The sequence below is a fragment of the Heliangelus exortis genome, chromosome 1 (genome assembly GCF_036169615.1).
Source record: "Heliangelus exortis chromosome 1, bHelExo1.hap1, whole genome shotgun sequence".
In the NCBI taxonomy this organism is placed as follows: domain Eukaryota; kingdom Metazoa; phylum Chordata; class Aves; order Apodiformes; family Trochilidae; genus Heliangelus; species Heliangelus exortis.
The window spans coordinates 146,252,632-146,274,751 of NC_092422.1; the positions used below are offsets into that span (position 1 = coordinate 146,252,632).

The 22,120-nt window shown below is 40.0% G+C and overlaps 1 protein-coding gene across 5 annotated transcripts in view; it reads left to right on the top strand.

Moving 5' to 3' along the window:
- Positions 1 to 22,120, top strand: part of GRAP2 (GRB2 related adaptor protein 2) — a 108,753-nt gene that overhangs the window by 50,210 nt on the left and 36,423 nt on the right. The window contains exons 1-2 of one of the 5 annotated variants that reach the window (XM_071731294.1): positions 13,370 to 13,527; positions 14,246 to 14,364. The exons of 3 other annotated variants lie outside the window; for them this stretch is intronic. The gene's annotated coding sequence lies outside the window, so the exon portion shown is untranslated. Of the gene's footprint in view, positions 1 to 13,369; positions 13,528 to 14,245; positions 14,365 to 18,886; positions 18,973 to 22,120 lie in introns of those variants that run through there. One more of the 5 variants, XM_071731285.1, reaches the window with a different exon arrangement.

Here is a 22,120-nt window from a genome sequence, read left to right on the forward strand (position 1 = left end):
ATGGCACAATTCAAAATCAATGTCTTGCTAGAATCCCAGAGTGTGGTTTTACAATATGAAATAAAATGACCTCTATCCCAAGATACCGCAGTGTCCCAGTGGGAGGCTCAGAGGAGACCTCATCACTCTCTACAACTCCCTGAAAGGAGGGGGTAGCCAGGTGGGGGTTGGTCTCTTTTCCCAGGCAACTCTCAGCAAGACAAGAGGGCACGGTCTTAAGTTTAACCACGGGGGAGGTTTAGGTTAGATATTAGAAAGAATTTCTTTACCAAGAGGGTGATCTGGCAGTGGAATGGGCTGCCCCGGGAAGTAGTAGTATCTCCATCTCTGGAGATATTTAAAAAGAGACTGGATGTGGAGATATTTTAAAAGAGACTGGATGTGGCACTCAGTGCCATGGTCTGGTAACTGCAGCGGTAGTGGATCAAGGGTTGGAATTGATGATCTCTGAGGTCCCTTCCGACCCAGCCAATTCTATGATTCTATGATTCTTTACGGATCCAGCAGAGGAATCCAGAAACAGAGGACCCAGAGAAGGCTTTAATGTTCAAACTGTGGAGCTTTAATGTAATTTTTATGTGGCAGTTTGTACGTTTGTTATGATAGAAGTTTGATTCAGGTCAGTGGAAGCCAGGCAAGAACCTTCTGTGGCCCCTTTTATCTGGGATTATGGCACATAATGCAGCAAGTTCTTACTGCATTCATACCAGAGGGAAAAGATGACAGATAAAATCATTGCCTTCATTTCACCTGTTTGGGTCCCAAAACTCTGCCCCTGAGATAAGATCCTCATTTGGAGTACTGGACTGCTAATGCCACCTGTTTGCTATTTGTTAGTTACTTTGAAGGTGGAGGAATAGAATGATGAGTAAAAATAAATCTGGTAGGTATTCATCAACCCTTCCCCCTAAATTCAGCACTGCTATCTATAAAGTAGGCCTCTGGTGATTTCATATCATTGCTGCCCATAACTTGTCTTTCTTGGGCCACTGCACTTTTCCTGGGTGCTGGAATAAAGCTGACTTTGATGTGACACAGATGCTGCCTTGAAAAAAAGGTTTTGCTGAGAATTTTTTTTTTATTATTATTGAGGGAGGAGGGGTGATACTTTTTTACACAGGTGCTAAATTTCCTGGAGTTAATCAGGTAGAAAAATACCTCTGAGGCATCATCCAGTCCATTAACTGCAATGCCAACTGCCAGTGGCTGGAGTTGAATACTAACAGATTTTATAACTGTTTATGATAGTTGAAAAAGCCAATTCACAGTTCAGTGTAGCCCTCCAATTCCTACCTCCTGCCTTCTGTGTTTATATCCCCAGTGTCTGAAACATGCTTCCGTTTTTTACCAGGGTAGACATAAATATAGGAAGCTGGGTTGTTTTGCTCATTTAGGCGAAAATTATACGGATCAGTGAGCACCCAGCAAACCAGGACCAGCATCCTCTACCTCACTTCTACTTATTACTTTATAAGGAACATTACTGCTGCTATCATCGGTCGTCACTGAGAAGAGTCTGGCTCCATCCTCCTGGCACTCGCCCATCACATATTTATAAACATTAATGAGGTCACTTCTCAGTCTCCTCTTCTCCAAGCTGAAGAGACCCAGCTCCCTCAGCCTTTCCTCATAAGTGAGATCTTCCACTCCCTTACCCATCTTTGTGCCTCTGCGCTGGACTCTTCCAAGCAGTTCCCTTTTCTTAAACTGAGGAGCCCAGGACTGCACACAACATTCCAGAATCAGCCTCACCAGCTCAGAGGGGGAGGAGAACCTCTCTTGACCTACTAACCACCCCCTTCTAATACACCCCAGGATGCCATTGGCCTTCTTGGCCACAAGGGCACATTGCTGGCTCATGGTCATCCTTCTGTCCTCTAGGACTCCCAGGTCCTTTTCCTCTCAGCTGCTTTCTAGTGGGTCAGTTCCCAGCCTATCCTGGTACGTTGCATTGTTCTTTCCCAGATGGAGCAAAACAGGAAAATAGAGCGCAGGCTGGAAAACTATTTTTTAGGGTTGCCATTTGTTGAGAGAAATCTTTATTCCTAAGAAAAATATAAAAAAATATAAAAGGAAAAGGAAAAGTTATAGCTGTTACTTACTCTCTGTGTTCTTTTGTTGGCTACTTCAAATTATATTGCAGAAAGGTTTTAATAGTTTCTGCCATATAGACAGTGTCCTGAATCATAGTGTCTTACCTAGAGAAAGTGGCAAGCCCTCATAGACTTCTTCATTGCAGAACCCATCTGAGCAGCAAGGTGTATGGCTGTGTAGAGCAATCCCTGAATTTACATAGGTTGTATATACACCCACTTTGGATTCTTATTTCAGTATTTCACTTAGACTATTAGCACCACAACTTGTTAATTCTCAGCTAGGAGTCTCCAAGCAGAACACTGTTGAAACAGGTCATGACAATTTAGTATGACAATTTAGAGTTTCTGTTGCACCAACATCCATTGAAGGTCCTGCCCTTGTGACCAACTGTAGATGAGAAATACAATTTAAAAGAATAGGAAGTTAATTTTAGCATCCTGATCGTGTTACATTATACACAATAAACAGCTCCTCCCTGCAGTTTCTACAGAATATACAGTATTTCTTTCATACCTCCCATGGTAGGTGTTCCGATATGATCATGAAGGGACCATATAGCTAACTATTTAATAGTTTGTTTATCTGTCTGCTATGTGGTATCCCTGCAGCAGTCTTATTTCTTTGAAGTTTTTTTATATGCATGCAATTATAAAGCACTTGGGGATGTGAGCATAAAAAGCAGCAAATAAATATGTTTGGAAAGGATAAGTTGTACTAAATCAGCAAAGGGTAAAAAGCTCCAAAAAGATAGAGGGAAGAAAATTGGTTCCACCTTAGAAAACTAATGTGAGAGCTGCTGAGTGAAAAAGAACAGTCATCCAGCTGGGATTTATTAAGTGGAAAGCTTTTTTTAAAACAAAAAACCAGAAAGAAAAAAAAAAAAACCAGCTGTGGAAGATCAGAAATCAAAGATCTCTCTATATTTACTGTCTTTTTTGAAGCATGTGTTCTCTAATATAAGGGTACCTCACAAAGACTAATCAACTGATCTTCAGAATATCCTTAAGAGTTTGAGATGAGTTAGCCTCATTTTACCATCAGACGAACGAAGAGGTTATTTGTCCAAGACTATGCAGGAAATCTGTGACAGAAATAATAACATAGGCTTATATCCAGTGCCTATATATGCAGTGACTAAACCATAAAACCATCCAATCTTCTATAAGGGCAAACAGGCAAGAAGGAAGGGCTTTTGGTATAATTCATGGACAAAGGGGAGAAGCTGATGAGAGACCCTTCCTGGAACAGATGTAGAGGGCTATATCATTCTGGTTATGGTGGAGAAAATATACCTTTCTTTGTAGAATTTGATTCTATATAGGCATATAGAATGTTATAAAGGTATTTTCAGCTAACTCTTGCCGGTCATTTCTGATGGTGGATGAGTTGAAAAAATCCAGGACCCATTCCTTGTAATGAAGTCTGAGATTGCGTCTTCATCTTTGTCCACATGTGGTTGATCTATGAAAAGTTAGAAGAGCTATATGCCAATGAAAATGATAACACCTACATTACAGGATGCTAAAGCCTCTTAGATTGATAAAATACAGACATTGATACATACATACATACAAAAAAAAAAAAAGAAGTCCTCTTTTTTGTTCCAAGGGTTTTTTTCAACTGGATTTTCTATTATTTAAAAACCAAGAAGAACAAAAATCATGTTATTTAAGTAAAGTTTTCACCCTTTGTGTATTCCTTCAGCTTTTTATAAAATTGCTAACTTGTAAATTGCTAAGATTGTATTACTAAAAATGTCATCCCTGTTAAAAACTTTCACTCATGGAGACTTTCAGGTAAACTGACCATATCTTCTGTCTATCTCCTAAAGGGACAGTTGTCAAGCACTATTTTTTGAGCATATTTTATTATTTACATTACTGCCAATGAGAATGTCCTTGCAACCATATTCAATCTGCTTAAGTGAGCTTTTTTATGCTAGGACTTGCACCATCCACATTGTAACTGCTGTAGAACATTGAAGAAAGCTGATGTGACATTTATTAGTTATATTAACTCATTTTTAATAAGGGGTTCTCAGGCTTTTGTCCAAATTTTCAAGGTAGATCTACCAGTTGCTTCATCTGCTTTTAAGGGAAATGCTCAGAAAGTAAGACTACTATCATGTGTACTTTTTCTGTGCAGAAGACTGCAATTTAACTGTACAAACTTTAGGGCTTCATTGGACAAAAAAAGTTTAAATTCACTGCTTTCTGGGACTTCTCAGTAAATAGAATAAAATTCCCCTTTTCCAGCACATTTTACGTAGAGACAGTTCATCAAAGGAAGCTACAGATAACTCGAATTCAGCAGTCCGTATATATGGTCTACTTTTAATTTGCACTATAGGTTTTATCATACTCCTGGCAATATAAATGTTCTCTTATACTGAGCGGGTGCAAATACAGTTCAATTTACACACACTTTAAAGTGTCTCATTCTTGCTGAAATTGAGTAAAAGGCTATGATTTTGTACTACAGCTAAATGCATCCAGTGGCTGGCAGCTGCTGAGGCAGGCAATCTCCCAACCTCTCTTCTCCTCTTCCCCATCATGGATTCCTTCCCACTTTTCCCAAGAGCTTCAACCATGAGATTGAGGGAGCAACAATGGAAAAAAAAAAAGTTCATCCTTCTAAAAGTTGTTAGGTTCTCCACTGGGATTACATAAGTACAACTTTCTGCAAAAGTGCGTATCTGGAGCTGAGAGGAAGGAATGGAATGGTTTCTTTTGGAAATCTGAATATATTTGGATTATTGCAGGTACTCATAGGAATCGTAATGGAAAAACCTCTCCCTTTGCTGCGCTGTGAAGAGCTTACTTAGGTGTATCTTTCAACATCAATTTGATTTGAAAAGAAAAAGTTATGGGGTTGTGTGAGTGAGAGATGTGGGTTTTTAACCATTGTGGAGCACACATTAGAGGGACCTTGATTCTTCAGTTGCTTAGTTTTGGAATGATTACTATCTTTCCCCAGTTAAGTGTAAACAGAATTTAGTGTGGGAAAAAATCTAATCATAGATTTCATAGATAATCACCCTGGTAATTCCCAGACAAGTCTGTTTGAAGCTAACAATGAAGTATGGAACTAGTGACAAAAACCCAAAACAACAAAACAAAACAAAAAAACCCACAAGATGATAGGAGTTTCATTTATATTGGAATGATTTCATCTCTCACATAAAATTAATTTCTGATGTTGCTTCTGTTAGGAGCTATAAGGTATTCAAAATACTTGAGAAAAATATTAGCTGAAACTATATGAAAATGTTTAATTTTTCTGAAAGAGGGAGAAGGCCATGCTTCCTGGCTGGTGAGAAGGGAAAAGCAAGCTTGGGAGGTGGGCAGCAGAAGAGCTGCAGATTATGACGATTTTCTTTGTCTTGGTTAAAAAAAAAAAAAAAAAGTAACGTCTAGCATTTTGAGTGTTAGCTGACTGGTTATCAGCCAACAAATAAATTGTGCTGAAACACTGCGCTAGACTCTACTCCCATGGTGATTAGATATGATTAGATATTACAGTACATATGGTATGGAAACATTCAGCCGTGTTTGAAGACCTCATAATGCCTAAGTGCAGTGTGCCTGCCAACTGTTGACCATATGCTAGAGCTGCCATAAACACAGAATTGCCTCCCTCTATCCTGCACCTGGATTTGCTACAGAGATAAAACCTAAACGTTATTGGAGAGGAAGGCCTAGCAAGCACTTCAACATTACTTTCTCTCCACAACAGCTGCAGCAAGCAGAGCATACATCCCCACCAGTAAAAACACATGTAATTTCTTGTCTGTTTGAACTGAGTCTGTCACATCCCACAAATTTTATTGTCACCCTGTCCAAAAATTGCAGCATTTCTGGTTTCCTCTTGGTGAAACAAGACAACATTATATCTTTTATGTCATACTGACTGCATCTGAAATGCAAAAATATTTATGACTGATGGGTCAGGGGGAAGGGTGCAGCAACAGACTTAAATGCTGTACATAGTGACTTTGGTTGATTTGGACAGAATGTCAACTTGAATAGTCATGTCCTGTAGCTTTGTATTCAATATCTGGCATTTAAGTCTTAGAAAAACAGGCCAAAAATTCTGAGTAGATTTTTTTCTGATATTAAACACTGGTGTCCTTAGTGAAGTTTCCTACTGCAACTTCAGCTCAAATGAAAGTTACAGAATTTTAGAAGACTAGCTGAACAAAATTAACTCCTGGCAATATTAATTTATTTACAAGTTTCCCATCCTTTTATATTATAGTTTAAATGTTATTTAGAATTATTTACCCACTAACAAATAGCCTTGATTTTTTTAGGCATCTGTAATATCTGATGTATGTAAAGGCTGTACAAAAATAACTAAAAATATGCTAGCAGTGGGCAATTAATCTCTGCTTTGTGGCACCAAGCCATACTGACTTAGTTAACCCTAGTGTAAAGTCATCTTTTTCCTGTGTTATATTACAGTGAATATTATCTGACATTTTATTCTGAAAGTAGTGCTCCACCAGGAAAATGGAGGACTTTTTTGAATCCTGCCTAAAATCCAAATAACTAATTTCCTCTTTTAACAAATACATCCGATATAGTTCATGTGAATACCAATAGTCTAAATTATTCAAGACATCAATGGGATGAAGCATAAAGCAAGCTGTGTTACAAATCTACTGTAACCACTCTATTGATTTTTATTTGCATTTTCACAGCATTTAATCTACAGTTTCTACAGCATGCCTGTTCTTCTAGTATTGGTCTCTGTACTTCTCAGTCCCAATACTATTGCATAGTTTGAGCAAGAGTCCATTAAACTGATTACTTGCTATCCCCCTACTGATGCTCTCTTCCTACTTCTGCACAGCCACCTCAGTCTCAACCCAAAGCAATTCTTTTTTCTCCTGATTGTGGGATCCAATGCACTTTCTGTCAAGCTATTCTAGGACTAACCATAAATAGACACTGCTACTCCAGTTTTTAATTAAATCTTTGGGTCAAACCAAGTTATACCAAATAGTGATTGAGCCAATAGACAGACTGAGACAGAGAAATGTTAACTATATTTAAGTACTCACTATACAACTCTATCTGTGACTATGAAAGACAGTACTTGTAACAGACCCATTATTCCTAAATGTTTCCATTTTCCTCTTTTTCTACAGCCACTCACCCATAATTTTTACTTTTTGGACTGTCTGGATTTTTAACATTTTAACTACACTTTTTTTGCCATGAAAAGTAATTCCATCCTTAACCAATTGAAGTTTTAGCACATACTTTCTTAAAAGGCAAGCTTGAGTTGTTTTGGTTGAAGTTTGTCTGACCTGGGAAATTCCTGCAGGAGCTGAGAAATACTATGTCTGTGAATAGCTTCTCATAGTAGCCCTCTTAGGAGAGAGCATAGTAGAGGAGGTACAACATCTAATTATGTTTCAGTTATCTTGATGCCTGCTTGTCATATTGCTTCTGCTGCTGCTGTCCAGAGCCATAGGAAAGGGAAGATAAGGCAGATTTTTTTTCTGGTTTGGCATGCTGAGAAGGCACATTAACATATGCTACAGGGTGCCTTGAGAGGCAGGTTGCAGACACTGAAAACCTCTGTCTTCCTTCTCACTTTGTCACGGTTTAACACTGGCCTGGCAATTAAACCGAGTGACAGACGCTCTCTATTAATCTCTCTCTCCTCCCTGATAAAGAAAGGAGAGAGAATAAGGGAGAGAGGCTTATGGGTTGGAAACTAAACTACACAACTTTAATGTAACAGTAATGATAAATAGGAAAAATTACTAAATATATACAAATATACAAATATACAGGAAAATGGATACCACATTCCTCCCCTCTTTCCCCCAATAGATTTCACGTCACCACCGAGGCTGCAGGGCAGCCCTGGGAAAGTCCAGGCTGGACTCCTGGAGTCGGCAGCAGTTGGGAACTGGAGGCAGGAACACACAGATAAGGGCTGGCATGGATCAGGACCACAGGCAGACGAATGGATGGAATCCTTCCGGGATGCCGGGTGAAGGAAGGGAAGCCAGAGAGGGAGGAAGGACAGGCAGCCAGAAGCTGGAAGCAGGAAATCATGGCTTGGCCCTCGTGATCCCTCAAATTTATACTGAGTATGACATATATGGGATGGAATACTCCGTTTGGTCACTTCTGGCATCTATCTTGTCTGTTCCTCCCCAAGGGAGGGCTGCAGGTGGGACCTCTTTATCCCTTCTGGGAGGTAAAAGTTTTCCTCAGAGCTGAGCAGTGTCCTTGGCTCTGCACACCAGTCTCTAGCAGTAACTATAAACATCGAGTGTTATCAGTCCTAGAAACACACACTGTCTGAGAAACTTGCTGTTAATTTCAGCAAGTGCAACTGCTTACAAGAGACTTAGCTAAAAGCAAAAGTACAAGACAGAAAATCACCTTTATCCTGGCCCAAACCAGGACACACTTAGAATTAAAAGCAGGTAAAATCAGTACTAAGATCTTCGCTGTGTATTTCTTTTGCTCTTTCAGTCCTTGTTTCTGTTGTTGACAATTTTTTCAAACACCAAATCTGATTATGCCCTTAGTCTCCCTGAAGTGTCACACTAATGAATTCTGCCCTGGGGTGTATGAAATAGACTGACCTGGTGGACAAATTAATTATAGTTGCAGCTGGTAGTTCAGGTGGCTACTTCTGGTCTTTAATGAGTTCAGGGCTTTCAGATTGCTTGTCAGGGGGCTTTTGAAGTTGAGATATTTTACTTCACAAATGGAACAGAGTAGGTCTGCATGTATTGTCAGTCAACAAAACTCAGGTGAAGGGGAAGAGCTGGTTAAGACAGTGACACAACCTTTAGGACTGAGTGACCAAATATTAGTTGATTTTTCTGACTTGTTCTAAAACTACTTTAAACCCATATGCTACTTCCAAGTTAAGCAGGGATGGGGATGAAGCACATGCCATCTTTTGCTGAGAGAAATAAAAAGAGCAGTGAAATGCAGGCTCTCACTATACAGTTTTCCTTAGTCTAATCACACAGACCCCAGATTTTCGTGCAGTCATTAAACAGACTGGAATTTATCTTGTCTATCAGAATAAAATTAATCAAAGTCATTAGGCACAACTGTACCAGAGAGGTGTCACAATGGAATTATTTCATTGCAGAGAACAGATGAGTTCTGTTGTGACCTCAGAGCCAGCAGGAGCTGCATGGAGCAGGTAGCAGTAGGAATTCACTTCCACATACATCACTTGTTGAGATGAATGTGCAATGTGACAGTTCCATCACTACCAATAATTCATCTAATTTACTATGGCAAGGCAGACACTCAGTTGTGTCTGAAAGCCAACAGGTCAATGGCTTCATCTAGCAGATCATGCTGTTTCCAGCAGTGCTATGTTCCTACTAATAATTTCATCTTGTATTTGAAGTTCAGTTCCTAGCAGTTTACCTCCTCTTTCTCATTTTCTTTCACTTCTGCTTAAAAATATAATGATACATTTCAGCAAATTAACTGCAATTTCATGGATCACTACAGAAGGAATAAGTTTTGTACATAATTCTGTAATCCATCTTTTTGTTCCCCAGAATGAAAATCGACTTGATGAGCAATTCCGTGTCCTTTGTTAATAATTCTAGTTCTAATTGAGGTGCTGCATTTTCATTTAAAAAGGGGGAGGAAAAAGAAAACTGTTTCTCTGGCTTTGATTTTCTGATAGGTGTTCCAGGCTTTTAAGAAGTCTGCCATATAGAAAATATAGGCAATGTCTGTCTCAATGTCCTTTTGAATGACAACTCTAGTGCTCTGCTTGTGCTTCATTCTACTTTTTCCTTAGAAAAAGTAGTTTCCAAAATCTGGATTTTCATCTAATACGCCTAATATTTTTATCTAATATCTAAAATAAACCATTTCTCTGCCAAGCAAATACCATATCTACTGGGCAGAGTTATCATATGGGCAAGAGTAGAACATGAAACTTTTTGTTCTATCAGTGTGTCAGTAAAGTGCAAGAAGAAACATAATACAATAGGATGAACATTGAGAAATTCACTTTCCGTACCCCCTTGCATGTTCAGATTCTCTGCAGGGATTGCCAGCAGGTGGAATAATTCATATGAGCTGGATAATTGTCTTTGGAGTGTGGATACTTTGGATACTTTTCTACTATGAATTGATTGGCATTTCCATTTCTTTTCACTATAAACATGTTAGACAGTAATTATTAAGAAATTCTTGCAGACTCAGAGCAAAAAACAATATCTAGAGATGATATTGAAAATAATGACAACAGCTGCTTCATGCTGTTACAGGCTTCATAAGCTACAAAATTTCTCAACCAATTTGATTAATTATGAAACAGCAAAAGTTACTTAAATGTCAATGGTAAATGTGTTTGAGTGGTAAACATTGAGTCTTGTCTTAAAATATAAAATTCATTAGACTACTGACTTGAAGTCCATTATTAGCATAATAATTGTTAGCATTAATTATTATTAACTACTAGCATATTTAGCATAATATGCTAATCATGCTAAATTATTGGCATAACCTAACTTCTCCAGGAGGAACAAACCTACATTATTGAAATTACTAGGTTGTTGTTTTAAACAAAATGAAGTAAGTATTCTTCCACACTGTGCATTTAATAAATTGATGGGGGGTTTTTTGGTTTGGTTTTGGTTTGCGTTTTTTTTTTTTGCCACAAACTGTAGTGAGAGGCGAAAGCTAAGTAGAAGAAATTTACAGAAAATAGAGACTCTGAAACACAATTGATCAAATACAGTCTCTGGCTCAACAAGTCCCTAGGTTGTTGCAGGGAAGGATTCCTGGAAGGAATGTCAAGAGAAGGTTTCTTTTCTCCCTGCTCATTTTCTGTAAATAGAACCCATTCGCACTCTCAGCTGGAAAACACTGAGCCAGATGTGCCTTGTGCCTGACCTGCACACTGCTGTACTCTTCTTGCGTGTGTTATGGCATCTGCACTATGATTTCTTCGCAAAAGGACATTTTTTTTCAAAACCAGCTTGTTTCTATCCCTGGCATCTGTCAGAACCACGGGATGAGTGAACCTGCTCGCTGAAACTGCTTCAGCAATTGCTTCTTGACTGCCAAAAACACCTGGAGTGCTGCTTAGTAACTTGAGTTGCCAGGGCTATCACTGCACCAAGCAACCACATTAATTATCCTATTCTCATATTACTACTCACATAAATGGGAATTTGTGTATGCAGATTCTGTCTTCTCTGATGCGATTCCCTTCATTAATCCAGGAAAATACTGCTATGAGAGAGCAATATAAACCACAATCTATTTTAATATCTGTTTTAGAGCCAGGAAATATTAGTTTGCCTTGCATATTTTCAAGCCATTGATTTTCAGAAAAGCCAAATGGATGCTAATTTCTTTTCAATTTTCAACACTTCAGCTCATTTGTCTTTCTATTCAAAGATATTTCTACTGATTTGGAAGCCTGAAGTCAGCAGTGATGTAATTTTCCCTAAGTTCTTACTTGCAAAGATGCTGGCATTTTTAAGTATTTTTTCTGAAAATATTGTAGAAACTCCGGTTTTCTTTGATAGTTTTATGATTTCTTTGTGTAGGTCTAATAACTTACTGCCTTTCCTTGAACAACTACTTTAAATAATCTCCTCCCCAAAACTTCCTAATTTTTATAGTCAAGCCTTCCCAAGTCATCGCTGATTCCTTCCAGTGCTATCCCTGTGAGGAAAACTCTTCAATGTTGAAGAAGTCCTGTTGACATTTGTGTCTGATTTTCTCTGATCTTTTACAGACAAAATAATCCATCAGTGTGAAGTACTTACACACTTTCCGTGAGTTCTTTCTGCAGTAATTCATCTTGTGGCATCCAATATCCATGAACTCAGAAACTGGACTGTATGTTAGTTCACTGATCTCTCACATTAGTGAAATTGGGGGGTTGGGTGAGAGGGGGGAGAGTGGAAGGCAGGGATCATTAGAGGTTGCTTCTCTGACTTTTACTTTGACCTCAGAATAATTTTTCATAAAGTTATTCATGTACCCCCTGAGTCCCATAGGTATAATAGAACTATAGAATGGTTTGGGTTTGAAGACACCTCAAAGATCACCAAATTCTAACCCTCCTGCATGGGCCTGGACACCTTCCACTTGACCAGGTTGCTAAAAGCCCCATTCAACCTGGCCTTGAACACTTCCAGGGAGGGGGCAGTCACAACCTCCCTGGGCCACCTGTTTCAGTAGGTTAAAAAGGTGAAAAAGTTATTTTGCATCTAGAGCCAGTAACTGATGCCAGACATTTCTCATGGTGCTTATTCCACTCTCCATATCAGAAAATTCAACACAGTTCTGCAAAAGTAACAGCTCAAACATGATCCCACTCTGGAAAAAGTAGCAGAGACAGAAATAGTTTCATTTTCCATTTCTCATCTGCCTAAGTCAGCCAGCATTGGGATTCCATGGTAGCAAAATTAAAGAACTGGAAAACAGAATAGTCTGCTATCTGCAATAACCTTTTCTGTCCCATTCACCTGTCCTTAACCAAAAACATAGCATCAATGACAGACCCAGAGAGAAAATCCAGAGAATATGCCTAGCTTTTCTTTTCAGAGTGTTTGACACCCATATATCACCAAGCTAGAAGGAAAGTAGCTTAATTATACTCAGTATTCTATACAATAACAATTAAGTTCTTTGATTTCTATAGGTTGAAAACATCATATTTAGGTGTTTCCAATGAAAACTCAACCAAGGACACAGAAACCACTAGCAAATAAAAGAAGAAATTGTTGATTTTCTTCTCTAGCAAGCCTGTTTAAATGTAGTCTAACACCTTCTGCTATTAAACCACAGCTTCAGCTGACTTATGATACTACCGTAGCATTTTGATCACACCTATAACAAGATCCAAATGCAAATGTCAGACCCAGTGAAAGTTACATTACAGAAAAGGACAATATCTGCAACAAGGGAGAAGGGAAGAAAATGTCTCGTGTCAATCTGTTGCATCCCTTCTGTTTATGGAATTGTTCCAGGGCTCTAAACAAGAGCAGAGAGGTGAAGGCATTAGAATAAGGGCTTCCATTTGCCTGTGAATTGCTCTGCTAAGCTGTAACAACAGTATTTCTAGACTGCTCGTCTTGGATCTGTCATGTTTCACAGCTGGTGTACTCAACAGGAGGTGCATTTTAGTCAATGTAGTAATAGCATAAAAAGGGAATGCAGTCTCCAAATGATTTAAATTATGCTTGAGAATTGTCATTTCATAGCTCTATGAGATGTTCCTGTTCCCATTCCTTCCTTTTATTAGTTAGCATCAGGCTGGGTAGATTTCTGTGCAACTCCCAGCTGAGTCACCAGAAAAGGTTCTGCATTCATCATGAATCAATTTGATTTCAAGCCCTGACAGACACTCAGCCTCAAGAAAGGAGACAATCTGTAATGCACTTCATGAGAATAAAAGGTAAAAATATTAAAACTAATAATAAATGTCTGCTTTCCATCTGAGTCCCCACAACCCCACTTACAAACATGCTGCTGGCTGCTAGCTACCACATCCAGGTTGAGGGATATTTTTCATGCAAGCATGGGCATGAATTTCAAGCAAAAGATCAAATGGTACCTTTTTTAATTTTTTTAAAAATAGAGCTAATTAACCTTTTTATCAAACTATACACATCTTCAAATTACTTAGATGGGAAATATATTGGCTTAATTAAGATTTCACAGGGAGAGACAGTTGCAAACACTTGGAGCCAAGAGAAAGTGGAATCTTTATGAGGATGGTGCTCTATGTTTTAAAACTCCCTGTGTCTCTTTGTTGTTTACACTTCAAATGGAGTCCATTTTTATCTGTCTCTCTCCTGCTGAGACAAACTGATTTTATCATATGTTTCAATGAAGCTATTAAAAATTCAATCATGAGATTCCTCTTCTGCCTTTTGTATATTTCTCTCTCTCTCTGTCAGTCAGACTTGCCCTGTGACACTGCTTATATGGCAGCATACATTGATTTTCTTTGTTTTACAAGTCAATTAGATAATCCTCCAGTATTCCTAACTTGTTTTAACAGAAAATTTAGTACCCACGTTTTCCTTAGCTGGATGCCCACTCAGTTTGATTTTTGTAGCTCTAGGATTTTGGTGGGTATGCCATGCTTTCATCCATTTCTTTGTTTTCAGTAAATGGTGAAAAGTCCAACAGTGATTGCTTGAAGTTCTGTATGCATCCAAAAAGAACAATATCAGCAGTGCGAGCATTTACTTCCCTCTCACTTCAGGATCTCAGGAATATTTCAGAGGTATAAAAAAATATATACTACAGTAAATGGCATCACAATACAAGTATTTTGGGGGCAATATCAATCAGGACTTTTACATTGATGAATTATGTACTCTTAAAGCAAGAATGTAATTATTTACCCATATACTCTAAGATGCTAAAAGGGTAGGATGTGCTAGGGATGCAAATATTTCAGAACAGTTGAATCATAACCAAACCAAGTTGTTAGACTAAAATCCACCCCCCAGAAAATAAATAAATAAATAAAATTTAAATAAAAAAAAAACCCACAACAACAACAACCCTGAATTATAATATTTGGTAGATATTTGTATTTAAATAATAGTCAAATTGAGCCATTGAGACTATAAAGACCTGAAGCCTAGCCATAGCCATGCATTAATTTCCTATCTTACTTTTGTTTGTCACTTAATATCAGAGAAATCATGTCATATAAACCAAGCTGAACAGAGCAAGTCTTAGTGTTAGTAGACAAGACATCAACATTTGATTATTGCATTCTGTATCTTTGTTCTTGAGCCAAATTGTGTAATTAGTGCTACAATGCTGTAAATATAACTAATTTTTAGTTTGCCTGCAAGATTGATGTCTCCAACGCAAAACAAAAAATCATTTTGGCTGAATAGTTGTGAGCATATTATCTTAGGCCAATTGAAATGTTGTGTTTTGCCAAAAAATACTGTTTTATTGCTTAAGGTATTTTTACTGCTTTTATTCATATCAAAGTAAATTTTGACATAAAGGGCTGTTTTAAGCTCAAAAATCAGAACATTTCATATTGTAAATACTTAAACTATTAATAATGGTGAAAGAGTCATTTAATAGAAATTCACAAAATAGTTTACTTCCTCTCTGTAATATTCCAGACCAAAGATATTATTAGGAATACTTTTTAAAATACTAGATCTTTCAATATTATCACTAAAATTTTCCCATTTCTGTTTGTAAACCTGTGCTCTTTTCAGTGACACACGTGGAATCCGAGCAAGCTGTCTGCTTGTCCTTCAAACTCACAATAATTAGGAGTTATAACAATTTTTCCTGCTGCTTTTGAGCAGCAGTCTGGAAAAGGCACTGACCATTTAGCCAGGCTCTGAACCATACTCAAGGAAATGGAATCCCATCCAGATCCTCAAACAGGTACAAAGTCAAGCACTTTGAGGTGGTGGCAGACCAGAAGCTCCACATGAGCCATCTGTGTGTGCTTGCAGCTCAGAGAGCCAACCGGGTCCTGGGCTGCATCAAAAGGAGCACAGACAGCAGGTCAAGGGAGGGGATTCTCCCCATCTACTCTGCTTTTGTGAGACTCCACCTGTGTCCACTTCTGGAGTCCCCAGCATAAGAAAGACACAGAGCTCCTGGAACATGTCCAGAGCAGAGCCACTAAAATGATCAGTGGGTTGGAGCACATCCCTATGAAGACAGAATAAAGAAGTTGGGGTTGTTCAGCCTCGAAAAAAGGAGGCTCTGAGGTGACCTTATAGTAACCTTCCAATATCTGAAGGGGACCTACAAGAAAGCTGGGGTAGGGCTTTTTACATGAGTGTGTAGTGAGAGGACGAGGGGAAATGGTTTCGAACTTGAAGAGGAGAGATTTAGGTTGGACATTAGAAAAAAATTCTTTAATTTGAGGGTGTTGAGACACTGGCACAGGCTGCCTGGGGAAGCTGTGGCTGCCCCCTCCCTGGAAGTGTTCAAGGCCAGGTTGGATGGGGCTTGGAGCAACCTGGTCTGGTGGGAGGTGTCCCTGGCCATGCAAGCAGGTTGGAACTGGATGGTCTTTATGGTCCCTTTCAACCCAAACCATTCTATGATTCTGTATTAGGGCATGTGGGTTTCACTGGTTTAAATACTTGATAATTTATGAATCTGTTTCATCAGGAGCAAATGGTCCTTTCCTAGTTGACAGTCTACCAGAAACAATTTAGATCATGACTTTAGCCTATGATTTTAAATGTGTTACAAGTGATGGCCGCAGGGAGAAATTTCATGTGATGTCAATTTCCCTGGAATGCCTGGTGCTATGGGCTGCATCAGGCAGGCCATGGGCCAGGCCAGGGTTGCATTTCCTAAGGAGTGTCTGTGCTTTCCAATAGCAACCAGTTTTCCAATTGCACATGTCCCACAGGAGTCCCTTCTCCCACATGAGTCCAGCTGTCCCTTCGCAACTCTCAGTCACGAGGAAAGGGACTGGAGCTCTGAGAGTGAGGTAGAAAAGGTGGGAGGAAAACAGCCTTTTGGGAAGACAGGGTCCAGCAGGGACAGGATGAGTGTGGGGCAGGAGTAACTCTTGATCCAATGTAACTAATTACCAGTGGGGTTGATGTAGGTGAGGACATGCTGGGGAAATCACACTGCCAGGACCAGCCCTACCCCTGCTCCTTGGCACCTCAGGAAGCCTAAACACCAGTGACAGATGGAAAAACTTTTCCCTGGGAGAGCCAAACTGCTGCCAATCACCTCCTAACACCCTTCCCCTTTCTCTCCCAACCCAATCATAAAGCTGTCATCCATCCCTCCCTTCCCTCATAGGGTCCTTACAAGCAGAAGGGCTGCCAGCCCTTCAGCCCCACTCCTCTGTAACATTCCAGAGGCTAGAAAGGTGGAGATTCTTGTTGCGTCCCGTAAGGACAAAGTAAAGATAACACAGTATTGGGTGCAAATACAGTTTTATTGAACAGAGACAAAACTGGTAGGCATCGAAACTATAGTTGTTAGCCTAACCCTAGAGAGAAAGAGAGAGGAGAAAAGAGAAAGAAAGGGAAAATAAAGAATCTCCCAAAGGTAGAGTGAGAGAGAGAGAGAAGGAGAGAGAAAGGAGAAGAAAGTCACCAATCAAGGATCCAGTGGTGTCCAATTGGTCTAGAAGAGGGCAAGGGTGGTGGTCCCATCCTAGCAGAAGGGCCAGGGGTTAGAGTCTTTCTTCTTTTTATGCTGTCCATTTCTTTGGCTGCCAGCCAATCCTTGCTCCTCCTGACTTGGCCTGGAAAGTTCTGTCAAGTTGTCACCTGTGTTGTAGTTTGCCATCTGCTGTATCATCGGAATTAACAGTTTTTGGCTAGGTGTTTTCCCCTAATTGTCTCTCCTAATTAACAGTTTCCAACCTGGGCCTGTCAAAGAGATGTTTTACCTCAAACTTCATGACTTCCCTCTATGTCTTCTCAAGCTGCCACTTCTCAAGCTTTATGGCCTCCTTTCATATCTCAAGGCTTTCAGACTGCTTAAAATACGTACATCATTCATCCTGCTTGTTACAGAGAGACAGAGAAAGGTAAGTGTAATCACTACCTGCAAGAATCTGCAGCCTGGGGTGGTAGGGCAGCACTATGCAGAGCTCCAGGAAACATTACTTCACCCTTCTTCCCAACCTCCTCCCCTATTTTATGCCATTTGTTATGGGGAGAGGGTAGTGCTTCCTGTGTCTAATTGTCATTTGAGACAAAGCCTGACTGAAACTCACACCCTCCCCAGCTTCCAAGCCTTCCCTATCCCCAAAGAGGTGCTGTCAATCACATTCACCCCCTCCTCTTTTTATGGGAGACCTCTGCCATTATCTGTAGGGCTGGCAGGAAGAGGAACTGACAGAGGTGTGAGGGCACAGCTCAGTGCAGTAACTGGGCAGGGCTTCTTCAGCCTTTGCACACTTGAGGAGAAAGCCTTGACAGTAGCTTTGTGTTAGTGTGTGTGTGGGGGCGGGATTCATTTATGTGGCAGGTAGGTATTTTGCCATCTGAAAGAGTAGTAACTCAGGTGTTGGCCAGAGAAATCATCACTGCTTTGTCCAGGCCACCAGCCTCCAGCAGTGCACCCCTGCTAGAGACTAAACCAATGCAACAACTAAATAGGAGAATGTGCCTTTTCTGTGTTCTTACAAGAATCAGATTATCATACCTCTTCACAGCCTGAAGACAGCTTACCCCCCCACCAAGTTTACACTAATCACAAAATCTGATTAAATCCTGGAGGCTTTCTTATATCAGCTCCTTTTTGGCCTGTGCCTAGACAAGATGGTCCTTGTATTTGCCTATGTTTGTTCACACAGATACAAGCACATTGTCACACATGGGTGCACTGCGTGTATACACCCACAGACTCTGTCACATCCAATGGGATGTGTGTCAGGAGAGGTGCTTCAAAAGTTCAAATGCTGGTAGCTTATGACCACCCCTGTCATGCCATGTTAGAGAAGAGGGCACATTTTAGAAGAACTTCAACATCTCTGCTCCTGGCAGATCACTGCTTGTGTCCAAAGGGGCAAATGCTTTCCAGACCAATACATAAAATAACTGAGTGCTGAGTGCATTATGGGGTCCCCCAGTGTATGACATGCAGCTGGAGCAGCAAACAGGTGGAGAATTCAGAGAAATAACTCTAGTGCAGCTGTAGTTCTCACAGTAAGAGAATAAACCACACTAAGCTGAGTCCCACACCCAACTCAGTAAGCTGCTGGGTCTGTGAGTTCCTGCGTGGTTTGTGGTTTTCACCCTGCCAGCTTGATTGGCTGTGCTTCACGAGGAAGAGGAGAAGGTACATGGTGAGGATTTGTGTGTTACACAGGGCTCTGCAGAATCTGGCCCTTGCTAAGCACTTGTGCTGAAGACAGGAGGTGAGTTGGTTATCTTACTATGAGACTCATGCCATTCCCCATTGCTTTATCTCAACACAGACCCTGAAACAGCAGGGTCTGAAACACCTGCCTCAAAGGTACAAATCTGCTCGGCTGCTTGCTTCTTTCACTGGGAAGTTACAAGAGTAGAGGCACTGGCTAAATGAGCAACACATTTTCTGCAGAGTTAAACAAGGAAGGTCTTAGCTGCAAGGGTCAAGGTTTGGTATGTTTTCATTCCCACCACAGGTGCATAAAGTTTTTGTCCTTGCTGATGGGGGATCAAGACTGTGCTCAGAAGGAGGGTATTTAATAGAACAAACAGTGAATGGGGAATTATTTGTTAAGTCAGAAGCACAAAGCAAAGAGATACCCAGATTTCTCAGCAACTTTAAAATTGCTCTGACAGAGACATATCTTTGTATCTCTGAGACACAGACTATTGCATCTCTGAAACAACTAGTATGATCATACTGGTAAGGGCAAGATGCCTAGAAAGAAAAATGCTTATAGCGACTGCAGATCTGGCATCGCTGACCATCCTTTTGATGTCTTCTATGGAATGTGGTGAGGTCTTAAAGGGCCAGCCATGAATGTAGTTTCTCCTCAGTTGTTTTTTAATGTTCTTGTAAAGCTTTTTGATGCACTAGAAGCATAATATGATGTATTCTCATGAGATTTTTTCTTTAGAATGGAGTGCTATATAGCTTTATGACAAGGTCTGTATGTTTTGTGTATGTTTATGTGCATACAAAAAGTTCAGAATGCTTGATTTGTCTTGCAGTTAACTCGTGAGTGAAAGGGCATCAGTCTCCAAGACATGATTTTGTAGCTCCCTCTTAGCATAAAATTTTCTTAGAAAAATGAATCTAAACTCTCTTTAGCAGCAGGGAAACTATCACAATTTATATTTGTCTGGAGAAGAAAGGTTTTATAATGACTGAGGTTTTAGTAAATGGGAGTGTCAGGAGGAGCTGGGTTTTGGGTTGAGAAAGGGTTTCCATACAAAAGACTGTAGCTGATGCAACTAACAATGACAGCCATCTATTTGTAAGTGGAAGGAGAAAGAGGCCCATGCTTTAACCTCTTCTTCCAGGTTTCTGAATAGGACATTAACTCTGTCTATGATGTGATGAGGAAATTAGTTGGGGAAAAGATTTGGAGATAACATGTTCCTTAGTAGCAGCCTGATGAAAAAAATTGGTGTCCCAGTGGAGCAATTCTCCTTACTTTCCTATCTAGTGACATTCTCTTCTATTTCTTTCTTGCATCCAGACTTCACAATCCCACAGATAAGAGATTAAACACAAAATAGCTGTGTATGTTACTCTCATTTTTATCAAGAAAGCAGAATAACCTGAGGATGGATAACCTGAGGCAATGTGAAATGTACACATCTAAGCTTAGTTTTATTGTCTGGATTTTGAAGTTGGTTTCATCTCTACTACTGCCTTCTGCACACATGTCCTAAATTTTTTAAGACTAAGGGATGTATCTGGGCAAAACAGAAATTTGTCATTCACAAGGTATACTTTTGTACAGCTGGCAGAAAACCAAGATTCTGCTGCTCAGCTTAGCTGTCTCTCCTGATCTCTTTTACCCTTTTACATTAGTTTGCAGAAAGTATAGCGTGTCTGTAAGCTTTTCTGGGTTTTGTGTTATAGCCATTACTCTGATAAAAGACATGACTTCCCTTTTCCAGTTTTGTCTTCCTTTACCTAATCACACTGAATTTCTTATTTTTTCCCCACACTTCCCTTCTGCTCTTGCAACCATATGTCAGTGCTCTCCATTTTTGTTGGTTCAAAAACGGAGGAACAGCAGTGAGAATGTAATGCCCTCTGTACACTGTTATCCTTTGCCCTCCTCATCAGTTTGCAGCTGGACAGCAGCTCTCTGTGGCCACATCTTACATCCAAAATTTGTCAGGCAAGAGGCTGCTATTAAGCCACAGGTCTGGAACTACTGCTGTAGGCAGTCTCTTTTGATTTATTTCAACTGCCAGACATAATGAAAATTATCTTCATTCCCCTCACTATGCTTCTTCCCTTAACAGTATTTTCACCAGAAATTCTCCTCTTAGTGGAGCTGCAAGATATATACCATAGTGTACACTCACTAGCATGTACAGTCTCTGATATTAGTCAGAAGGGCCCACCCACTGTGGCTGGAAAAAAACCCTCTACTTTTTTTCCAGTAATGAAGTATTGCCATCAACACTTGATATGCCTGTGTCTTTGGGGCTCATATTAGTTTCTTTACTCTTTACAATATAAGAAGGCTCTGTCTTCCTCTACCTTTCTCCCTTCTCTCCAGAGTCTGGTTTTGGTTTAAGAGGAACATAGCTATTCTGTCTTCTTTCAGTTCCTCAAATTGCTAGACACATTATAGTGGTTGTCGCACACTTAACCTGAAGCTCTGGCTGGCTGCAAGCCATATTCTACTCAGTGCAGATGGTATCCATAAATCCCTTGCTATCTATCAAAAAATATTTATTTTTGCAGCTCCCTGGAAGCAGACTCCAGTCTTTTTGGCTTAGTTTTCCACCTTCTCTGTATATGGGGGCAGCAGCCAAGGAAGTCTACCACCACCAGGGGTATCAGTAACCTTCCCTTTCCTGTATATGCCTTTCACCTTCATGTCCACACACATATTTGCCTGCTGAAGGGCATTTTGCTCATTTTCCCTTAAGTGTGTATGAATGCTCTCACTTTCTAACTGTAATCAGGCCCACGTACGTGAACTCAATGACACTGAGGTGACTGAAGCACTAAAGCTGTACTTGCTTAACTAACTTGACAACCTGCAAAAACAAACTGGCCTTCCAAGAACGCAGCCCTATGGCTTTCAGCATCCAATTCCATTTAAATATCTCCATCCATGGCTGTGCTGTATGTTTTAGGTGTGTCCTACAGTACAGAGAGGTGAAGTGACTTGGCCAGGGGTGCAAAGCAAATACTTAGCTGAGTTGGGCTTAGAAGCAGGATTCTTGGTCTTGTTTCTTCATCACTACACAACGCTGCCTCATTTCTGCATTTTCCATTTCAAATATGGTTTCAAATAAGCACTTTTTTAAAGGAAGGAAGGAAGGTAGAGACACTTGGGCAAACATGAGTAGAAATGGTTGTGATAATAGCCAGGCTAACGA